Below are 11,430 nucleotides of genomic sequence, written 5' to 3'. Positions count from 1 at the left end.
CCTCCAACCACGGTCACTGAACAGTCGCGAAGCATTCAATACACACTTCAACCCGTCTGAAGACACGTCAGGTGGCTGACGCCGTTTCACGCAACGCAACACCCATTGGGACTCCAGTCAACAGCATAGATGATATGATTACGCCCGCCGTCGCATCACATTACTACTCAGAAGTAGCCGACTAAAACACTCAGCGTACCAAGCCGTCCCTTGTCCACACCCATTGGGAGGACGCCCAGGAATTATCAGTATATTTTTCAAAACTGTCACATCCGTGCAGGGCATGCAATGAATACCTCAAGACAAAAATGAGATATCAGTAAGGATCAGAGGAAAGCCAAATATAGCCGGGGAAGTACATAATCTGACCGACAGAAGCGACGTGAAGACTAGACAGAGAACGTCCATCAAATGTCCAATCAGTCGCAGAGCAAATAAATTGCACCACCTAGCAAGATATGGGCGGATCACGAACTCGGCTGCAAAAGACAAAACACATGCTGACCTCTGAAGCATAATATTGATGACATAATGCTGACCTCTAAAGCATTCAGAAAAAAGAAAGGATTATTCTCAGCAGAAGGACACGAAATGAAGACCTTCGAGAGCATTATTTTCAAAAATCCACCCAAAGCTCGGGGGCTACACCCATTGGGTGCACCTTCGGTGCACCCCATGAATTACCATTTCAAGCCAAGATAGTGCCGACTTCTAAGGCATAAGACAAGATTAAAGACAAGACTGGCCCTTAACCAAAATACAAGAGTAAAATAAAAATAATTTCTGATGAAGACCTTCGAGTAGATTATTTTCCAAAATCTACTCGAAGCTCGGGGGCTACACCCATTGGGTGCACCTCTGGTGCACCCAATGAAGGTCAGGGTCCTTCAATATGAAATGCCGACCTCTAAGGCACAAGCATGAAACAAAGCTCCAGTTTACGAGTGATCAAAGCAGAAGGAGACAGTAAGAAATTGTTTTTCTCCAAATTACCTACAAGCTGGACCTGGGATCTTTGGGCTGATTACCTCAAAATCAACCCAAAGATCGGGGGCTTGTGGGGGACAGATATCCCCCGGGTCCACTGGAAGGGTAAAAGACCTCACGAGAGGCCCAAGGGCCCAATGAATCGTAAGGCCATTCCTTCGTGGGCCTGGGGAGGGACAATCAGTAAAGCAGGTTGACGTAAGGCCGGATTGGTGCAAGCCCGGACGACCCACAGCGTTGAGCAAGCGACCACAACAAGGATCCGACTTTCCCGCGCTGGAGCCCCATGCGACGGAACCAGGCGAGGATAGGTCGGCAGAACCATAGGAAGATAGACTCAAACAGTTCACTATCTTTTAGGTGCACATTGTTATCATATCCACATGTATTGCCCCACGGTCGAATATATAAGGCCTAGGGGGCACCCCTTCAGATCGATCGACCCCATTACTATTCTACCATCCACCTCAACTCTCTACGCTTGGAGAGCTACCTTGTAACCTCGTACACAAAGCATACTCACCAGGACGTAGGGTGTTACGCGTCTCAAAATGGCCCGAACCTGTAAACATCGTCCATCGTCCCTCGTGAATCTGGCACGAACCATTTTGCTACAGTCGGCGACACCGTCCTACCCCTAAAACACCTCGAGGGGCAACCCCGGGTGTGCGACCGGACCCAAAACACCGACAAGGATCTCTTTGTTTTCCTGAGCCCACTTGTCGGGACTCAGGCTCCATGTAAGCCCTTCCTTGGGCTATAAAATGGAAGGGCACACTTAGTAGAGTGAGACCGGCCTGAAGCGGTTTGGGCCGAGATGACTCATATGAAGATTCAGTCAAATACTCCCTCAAATGTAAGCTTTCTCAAGCTATCAGCAGTACAACTCACAGTGGAGTAGGGTATTACGCTTTGGCGGTCTGAACCACTCTAAATCCTAGTGTGTTCTTGTGTTCGTCCTTCTTTATAGGCTAACATCAAGCTCCCTCCTCATCTTAGGATTAGGGCGGGTGATATCCACCACCTGGCTAGAGTTTACCTCTGACACTAGTGTTTTGCCTTCTTAAATTAATGAGAAAAAACCTTTGGAAATGAACTAAGATGTTTGCATTTAAATTATTAAGCTTATGACATCTTAGTTAATTCTGTTAGTAAGGATGTGTATTATGTTATCTTGCCTCAAGATGATAATAATATTTTTGATGCGCACTACATTTGAACTAAAATCAAAAGAAAATATGCCAACTTCATATGTAATGAACAATCTTCTACTTCTTCATCCTTTAGTCTGTATGAAACTAATATGTTGAAGGAAGAAAAAAATGATCGATGGAGATCAAACGACACTATATAGTCTGTATGAAGCTATATTTGTTATAAGTATTTGTGAAGTGCAGGTGTCACTTGGACAAGGCATCATTCCGCTGCAATCCACTCTACAAATGAAGTAAGAAAGTTTAATTGTGTTAAAGTTTTTTTTATTAAAGCCTGTTCACCCCCTCTAGGCGACATCCATGGTCCTAAGTACATCAAAAGGTACTTTTAGTAGTTGAAAGGGAAATAGGCTAAAAGCTTTTCCTAAAACGATTTTGGTGGTTGAATTGCCCAACACAAATAATTGGACTAACTAGTTTGCTCTAGATTATAAGTTCTACAGGTGCCAAAGGTTCAACACAAACCAATAATAAGTCCAAGATTGGGTTCAAAAGAAAGGAGCAAAAGAAAACCGAAGGCTGCCCCGGTCTGGCGCACCGGACAGTGTCCGGTGCACCAGGGTGAATCCACTCGAGCTACTCAACTTCGGGTTTCTGGAAATAGCTATTCGCTATAATTCATCGGACTGTCCGATGTAGCACCGGACGGTCCGGTGTGCCATGCGGAGCAACGACTACTGCGCTAACGGTCGAGTTCAACGGTCGGCTCACAACGCTACAGTGTGGACTGCGCGCGCAGAAGTCAGAACAGGCACCAGAAGGTGCACCGGACAGTGAACAGTGACTGTCCGGTGCACCACCGGACTGTCCGGTGGTCTCACATGTCAGAGCTCTAACGGTCGAACCCTAACGGTTGGGTGACGTGGCTGGTGCACCGGACTGTCCGGCGCGCCCTTCGACAGCATCCTTCCCCAACGACCAATTTGGTGGTTGGGGCTATAAATACCCCCCAACCACCACACTTCAAGACATCCAAGTTTTCAGCCAACACATTCAATACAAGAGCTAGTGCATTCAATACAAGACACAATTAGAGTGAATCAAAATCTCTCTAAGTCCCAATTCCACTCAAAGCAAACAGTGACTAGAAGAGAGAGTTTTGTCGTGTTCTTTTGAGCTCTTGCGCTTGGATCGCTTTTCTTCTTCCCCATTTCTTGTTCCTAAGACATTTGTAATCAAAGCAAGAGACACCAATTGTGTGGTGGTCCTTGTGGGGACTAAGTGTCCCAATTGATTGAGAAGAGAAGCTCACTCGGTCTAGGTGATCGTTTGAGAGAGGGAAAGGGTTGAAAGACACCCGGTCTTTGTGACCACCTCAATGGGGAGTAGGTTTGCAAGAACCGAACCTCGGTAAAACAAATCATCATGTCACACTCTTCATTTGCTTGTGATTTGTTTTTCGCCCTCTCTTTCGGACTCGCTTTTATTTCTAACGCTAGCCTCGGCTTGTAGTGGTGCTTAAAGTTTATAAATTTCAGATTTGCCTATTCACCCCCCTCTAGGTGACTTTCAATTGGTATCAGAGCCCGGTACTTCATTAGAGCCTAACCGCTCGAAGTGATGTCGGGAGCTCACGCCAAGAAGGAGATGGTGACCGGCGAGAAGCCCGCCACAAGCCACAGGAAAGCTCCATCGGGAGAGTCCGGCAACAAAAGGGAGGAATCACCTCCCCGCGTCAAGTCGCACCGGAGTGGCGACAAGAAGAAGAAAATGAAGAAGGTGATCTACTATGAGACCGACTCTTCGTCGTCTTCCACCTCCGGCTCCGACACGCCGTCTGTCACTTCTAAGCGCCATGAGCGCAAGAAGTTTAGTAAGATCCCCTTATGCTATCCTCGCATTTCCAAACACACTCCTTTACTTTCCGTCCCACTAGGCAAACCACCGGTTTTTAACGGTGAAGATTATTGTATGTGGAGTGATAAAATGAGGCACCATCTAACCTCACTCCACGCTAGTATTTGGGACATTGTTGAGTTTGGAGCGCAGGAACCATCCGTGGGGGATGAAGGCTATGATTCGGACGAGGTAGCCCAAATCCGGCACTTCAACTCCCAAGCCACTACTATACTCCTCGCCTCTCTAAGTCGAGAGGAGTATAATAAGGTGCAAGGGTTGAAGAGTGCCAAAGAGATTTGGGACGTACTCAAAATCGCGCACGAAGGAGACGAGGTGACCAAAATCACCAAGCGGGAAACGATCGAGGGGGAGCTCGGTCGGTTCATGCTCAACCAAGGAGAGGAGCCACAAGCCATGTACAACCGGCTCAAGACCTTGGTCAACCAAGTGCGCAACCTCGGGAGCACAAAATGGGACGACCATGAAATGGTCAAGGTTATTCTTAGATCACTCGTTTTCTTAATCCTACTCAAGTATAATTAATTCGTGGTGATCCTAGATATAAGCTAATGTCTCCCGAGGAAGTTATAGGAAAGTTTGTGAGCTTTGAGTTGATGATCAAAGGCTCCAAACAAATCATCGAGCGAGGTACCACGTCCACACCCGAGGTGCAACCCGTTGCCTTCAAAGCAACAGAGGATAAGAAAGAAGAGTCTACATCAAGTAGGCTCCCCATCGACGCCTCCAAGCTCGACAATGAGGAGATGGCACTCATCATCAAAAGTTTCCGCCAAATCCTAAAGCAAATGAGGGGGAAGGACTACAAGCCCCGCTCCAAGAAAGTTTGCTACAAATGTGGTAAGCCCAGTCATTTTATTGCTAAATGTCCATTATCTAGTGATAGTGACAGGGGCGACGACAAGAAGGGAAAGATAAGAGAAAAGAAGAGATACTACAAGAAGAAGGGCGGCGATGCCCATGTATGCCGGGAGTGGGACTCCGATGAGAGCTCCACCGACTCCTCCTCCGACGAGGACGCCGCAAACATCGCCGTCAATAAAGGTCTTCTCTTCCCCAACGTCGGCCACAAATGCCTCATGGCAAAGGACGGCAAAAAGAAGGTAAAATCTAGAGTCTCCACTAAATATGCAACATCTAGTGATGAGGAGAACTCTAGTGATGATGAGGATAATTTGCTTGCCCTTTTTGCCAATCTAAACATGCAACAAAAAAATTAAATGAATTGATAGGTGCTATTCATGAGAAGGATGAACTCTTGGATAGCCTAGAGGACTTCCTTATTAAGGAGAACAAGAAGCATGTTAAGGTTAAAAATGCTTATTCTCAGGAAGTAGAAAAGTGTGAAAAAATTGACTAGTGAGCTAAGCACTTGCCATGATATTATCTCAAACCTTAGAAATGAAAATGCCAAATTAATTGCTAAGGTTGAGAAGATAGATGTTTGTGATGATTCAATTGTTAGTCTTAGAAATGATAATGCTAGTTTGATTACTAAGATTGACAAGTTGAATGCATCACTCTCTAGCCTTAAAATTGAGAATGAAAAATTAATTGCTAATGCTAAAGACTTAAATGTTTGCAATATTTCTATTTCCAATCTTAGAGATGAGAATGCTATTTTACATGCTAAGATTGATGAATTAAATGCTTGCAAACCCTCTACATCTACTGTCAAACATGTTACTATTTGTGATAGATGTAGAGACATTAATGTTGATGCTATTCATGATCACCTAGCTTTAATTAAACAACAAAATGATCACATAGTTCAACTTAGTACTAAGATTAATGAGCATGACTTAAAAAATGAAAAATTTAAATTTGCTAGAAGCATGCTCTATAGTGGGAGACACCCTGACATTAAGGATGGCATTGGCTTCCAACAGGGAGGCAATGCCAAGCTTAATGCCCCTAAGAAATTGTCTAACTTTGTTAAGGGCAAAGCTCCCATGATCCAGGATAACGAGGGCTATATTTTATATCTTGCTGGTTATCCCGAACACAAAATTAGGAGAATTCATTCTAGGAAGTCTCACTTTGGCTCTCATCATGCTTTTATGTATAAGAGTGAGGCATCTAGTTCTAGGCAATCCACTCATGTTAAATTGCCTAAAAAGAAATATCCTATTGCATCAAATGATCATAACATTTCATTTAAGACCTTTGATGCTTCATATGTTTTAACTAACAAATTAGGCAAAGTAGTTGCCAAATATGTTGGGGCCAAATACAAGGGGCTCAAAGATTTGTGTTTGGGTACCCAAGGTGCTTGTTTCTAATGTCAAAGGACCCAAGACCGTTTGGGTACCTAAGAACAGGGCTTAAATTTGTTTTGTAGGTTTATGCATCCGGAGGCTCAAGTTGGATAATTGATAGCGGGTGCACAAACCACATGACTGGGGAGAAAAGGATGTTCTCCTCCTATGAAAAAACCATGATCCCTAAAGAGCTATCACATTCGGGGATGGAAATCAAGGTTTGGTCAAAGGACTTGGTAAAATTGCTATATCACCTGACCATTCTATTTCCAATGTTTTTCTTGTATATTCTTTAGATTACAACTTGTTTTCAGTTTCTTAATTATGCAAAATGGGCTACAATTATCTTTTTACGGATATAGGTGTTACTGTCTTTAGAAGAAGTGATGATTCAGTAGCATTTAAGAGAGTATTAGAGGGTCAGCTATACTTAGTTGATTTTAATAGAGCTGAACTCGATACTTGCTTAATTGCTAAGACTAACATGGGTTGGCTCTGGCACCGCCGACTAGCCCACGTTGGAATGAAGAATCTTCACAAGCTTCTAAAGGGAGAACACATTTTGGGACTAACAAATGTTCACTTTGAGAAAGACAAGGTTTGTAGCGCATGTCAAGCAAGGAAGCAAGTTGATGTTCACCATCCACATAAGAACATCATGACGACTGACAGGCCGCTTGAGGTACTCCACATGGACCTATTCGGCCCGATAGCTTACATAAGCATTGGCGGGAGTAAGTAATGTTTAGTTATTGTGGATGATTATTCTCGCTTCACTTGGGTGTTCTTTTTGCAGGAAAAACCTCAAACCCAAGAGACCTTAAAGGGATTCTTGAGACGGGCTCAAAATGAGTTCGGATTGAGAATCAAAAAGATTAGAAGCGACAACGGGATAGAGTTCAAGAACTCTCAAATAGAAGGCTTTCTTGAGGACGAGGGCATCAAGCATGAGTTCTCTTCTCCCTACACACCACAACAAAATGGTGTAGTAGAGAGGAAGAATAGAACTCTACTTGACATGGCGAGGACCATGCTTGATGAGTACAAAACTTCAAATCAGTTTTGGGCAGAAGCAATCAACACCGCTTGCTACGCCATCAACCGTCTCTACCTTCACCGAATCCTCAAGAAGACATCATATGAACTCCTAACCGGTAAAAAGCCCAATGTCATGAGAATCATAAACATATGAATCAAAAACATTATAACTTCTATTTGCATTTCTAGTATGTCTCCTATCATGATACATAAAAGCATGGTTCTTTTTAGCACTACCAGCCATAGGGGCCTTCCCTTTCTCCTTGACGGGAATGGGAGCCTTATGGCTTGTTAAGTTCTTGGCTTCCCTCTTGAAGCCAAGTCCATCCTTAATTGAGGGATGTCTACCAATCGTATAGGCATCCCTTGCAAATTTTAATTTATCAAAATTACTCTTGCTAGTCTTAAGTTGGGCATTAAGACTAGCTACTTCATCATTTAATTTAGAAATGCACTCTAGGTGTTCACTACAAGCATCAACATTAAAGTCTTTACACCTAGTGCAAATCACAACATGTTCTACACAAGATGTTAATTTACTAGATTTTTCTAGCTTAGCATTTAAATCATCATTAACACCTTTTAAAGTAGCAATGGTTTCATGACAAGAAGATAATTCACTAGAAAGCACTTCATTTCTTTTAACTTCTAAAGCATAAGATTTTTGTGCCTCTACAAATTTGTCATGCTCTTCATATAAAAGATCCTCTTGTTTTTCTAAGAGTCTATCCTTTTCATTCAAGGCATCAATCAATTCATTAATCTTTTCTACTTTAGTTCTATCCAATCCCTTGAACAAACTAGAGTAATCTATTTCTTCATCACTAGACTCATCATCACTAGAAGAATCATAAGTGACATTGTTTTGATTGCATACCTTCTTCTCCTTTGCCATAAGGCATGTGTGACGCTCGTTGGGGAAGAGGGATGACTTGTTGAAGGCGGTGGCGGCGAGTCCTTCATTGTCGGAGTCGGAGGAGGAGCAATCCGAATCCCACTCCTTTCCGATATGTGCCTCGCCCTTGGCCTTCTTGTAATGCTTCTTCTTCTCCCTTTTGTTCCCCTTTTCCTGGTCACTTTCATTATCGGGACAGTTAGCAATGAAATGACCAATCTTACCACATTTGAAGCACGAGCGCTTCTCCTTTGTCTTGGTCTTGCTTGGCTGTCCCTTGCGACCTTTAAGCGCCGTCTTGAAGCGCTTAATGATGAGGGCCATCTCCTCATTATTTAGCCCGGCCGCCTCAACTTGCGCCACCTTGCTTGGTAGCGCCTCCTTGCTCCTCGTTGCCTTGAGATCAATGGGTTGAGGCTCATGAATAGGACCGTTCAACGCGTCGTCCACATATCTTGCCTCCTTGATCATCATTCGCCCGCTTACGAACTTCCCCAGAACTTCTTCGGGCGACATCTTGGTGTACCTAGGATTTTCACGAATATTGTTCACCAAATGAGGATCAAGAACGGTAAAGGACCTTAGCATTAGGCGGACGACGTCGTGATCCGTCCATCGCGTGCTTCCGTAGCTCCTTATTTTGTTGATAAGGGTCTTGAGCCGGTTGTATGTTTGAGTTGGCTCCTCGCCCCTTATCATTGCGAACCGTCCTAGCTCGCCCTCCACCAACTCCATCTTGGTGAGTAAGGTGACATCGTTCCCCTCATGAGAGATCTTGAGGGTGTCCCAGATCTGCTTGGCATTGTCCAAGCCGCTCACCTTATGGTACTCGTCCCTGCACAAAGAGGCTAGCAACACAGTAGTAGCTTGTGCATTTTTATGAATCTGTTCATTAATAAACATGGGACTATCCGTACTATCAAAGTGCATTCCACTTTCTACAATCTCCCATATGCTAGGATGGAGAGAGAACAAGTGACTACGCATTTTGTGACTCCAAAATCCGTAGTCCTCTCCATCAAAATGAGGAGGTTTACCAAGTGGAATAGATAATAAATGAGCATTAGTACTTTGAGGAATACGAGAGTAATCAAAGGAAAAGTTCAAATTGACCGGTTTCTTTCTCTTGTATTCGTTGTGGTCATCGTCCTTTTGGGAGGAAGTAGACTCATCGCTGTCGTAGTAGACGATCTCCTTGATGCGTCTTGTCTTCTTCTTCTTCCCATCTTTGCGTCTGTGGCCCGAGCCCGAGTCGTTGGACTTGTCATCCCTTGGCTCGTTGACGAAGGACTCCTTCTCCTTGTCGTTGATCACGATTCCCTTCCATTTAGGATCCATCTCTTCGGGCGGTTAGTCCCTTTGTGAAGAGAACGGCTCCGATACCAATTGAGAGCACCTAGAGGGGGGGGGGTGAATAGGTGATCCTGTGAAACTTGAAAACTTAAGCCACAAAACTTGGTTTATCGTTAGCACAATAGTTGCCAAGTGGCTAGATAGGAATCCTCAACAAAATACAATAACCAACAAAGATCAATCACAGAGATGACACGGTGGTTATCCCGTGGTTCGGCCAAGACCAACGCTTGCCTACTCCACGTTGTGGCGTCCCAACGGACGAGGGTTGCAATCAACCCCTCTCAAGCGGTCCAAAGACCCACTTGAATACCACGGTGTTTTGCTTTGCTTGTCTTTATCCCACTTGCGAGGAATCTCCACAAACTGGAGTCTCTCGCCCTTACACTTAAAGTTCACAAAGAAGCACGGAGTAAGGGAGGGAAGCAACACACACAAATCCACAGCAAAATGCGCACACACACGGCCAAGAATCGAGCTCAAAAGACTATCTCAAAGTTCTCACTAGAACGGAGCTCGAATCACTGAGAATGACAAACGAATGCGCAAAGACTGAGTGTGGATGATCAAGAATGCTCTAAGGTTGCTTGGGTATACTCCTCCATGCGCCTAGGGGGTCCCTTTTATAGCCCCAAGGCAGCTAGGAGCCGTTGAGAGCAATTCTGGAAGGCTGATCTTGCCTTCTGTCATTGGGCGCACCGGACAGTCCGGTGCACACCGGACACTGTCCGGTGCCTGATCTCCTTCCTAAAATGTCGCAGCCGACCGTTGCAGATCTGGGAGCCGTTGGCGCACCAGATATGTCCGGTGCACACCGGACAGTCCGGTGCCCCCTTCCGACCGTTGGCTCGGCCACGTGTCGCGCGCGGATTCCGCGGCCGACCGTTGGCCCGGCCGACCGTTGGCTCACCGGACAGTCCGGTGCACACCGGACAGTCCGGTGAATTTTAGCCGTACGCCGTCGGCGAATTCCCGAGAGCGGCCACTTCACGCCGAGTCAGCCTGGCGCACCGGACAGTCCGGTGCACCACCGGACAGTCCGGTGCTCCAGACCGAACAGCCTTTTGGCTGTACACAGCCAACTTTTCTCTGACTCGATTTCTCCTGTTTCAAGCACTTAGACACAATACATTAGTCTTCAAAACAATGTACTAAGTCTTAGAAACATACCTTTACTCTTGATTTGCACTTTGTCCATCCATGGGTATAGATTCACATTTAAGCACTTGTGTTGGCACTCAATCACCAAAATACTTAGAAATGGCCCAAGGGCACATTTCCCTTTCAAGTCTTTAACAAGTCCACTGGACTAGTTGAAGTTTCTTGTGACATTGTGTTTGATGAGACTAACGGCTCTCAAGAAGACAAGTTGATCTTGATGAGTTAGATGATGAAGAGGCTCCATGCGTCGCGCTAAGGAACATGTCCATTGGGGATGTGTGTCCTAAGGAATCCGAAGAGCCTCCACAAGCACAAGATCAACCATCATCTTTCATACAAGCATCTCCACCAACCCAAGATGAGGATCAAGCTCAAGATGATGAAAATGAAGATCAAGAAGAGCCACCTCAAGAGGAGGACAATGATCAAGGGAGAGATGCCAATAATCAAGACAAGGAAGATGATGAGGATCCAAGACCGCCACACCGAAGAGTCCACCAAGCGATACAACGAGATCACCCCGTGAACTCCATCCTCGGCGATATTCATAAGGGGGTAACCACTCGATCTCGTGTCGCTCACTTTTGTGAACATTACTCTTTTGTGTCTTCTATTGAGCCATACAGGGTGGAAGATGCATTAAGAGATTTGGATTGGGTGTTGG

This window comes from Zea mays, chromosome 3 (genome assembly GCF_902167145.1).
Source record: "Zea mays cultivar B73 chromosome 3, Zm-B73-REFERENCE-NAM-5.0, whole genome shotgun sequence".
Classification (NCBI taxonomy): Eukaryota; Viridiplantae; Streptophyta; class Magnoliopsida; order Poales; family Poaceae; genus Zea; species Zea mays.
The sequence above is the reverse complement of the archived record's forward strand: the minus strand, read 5'-3'. Positions refer to the sequence as shown.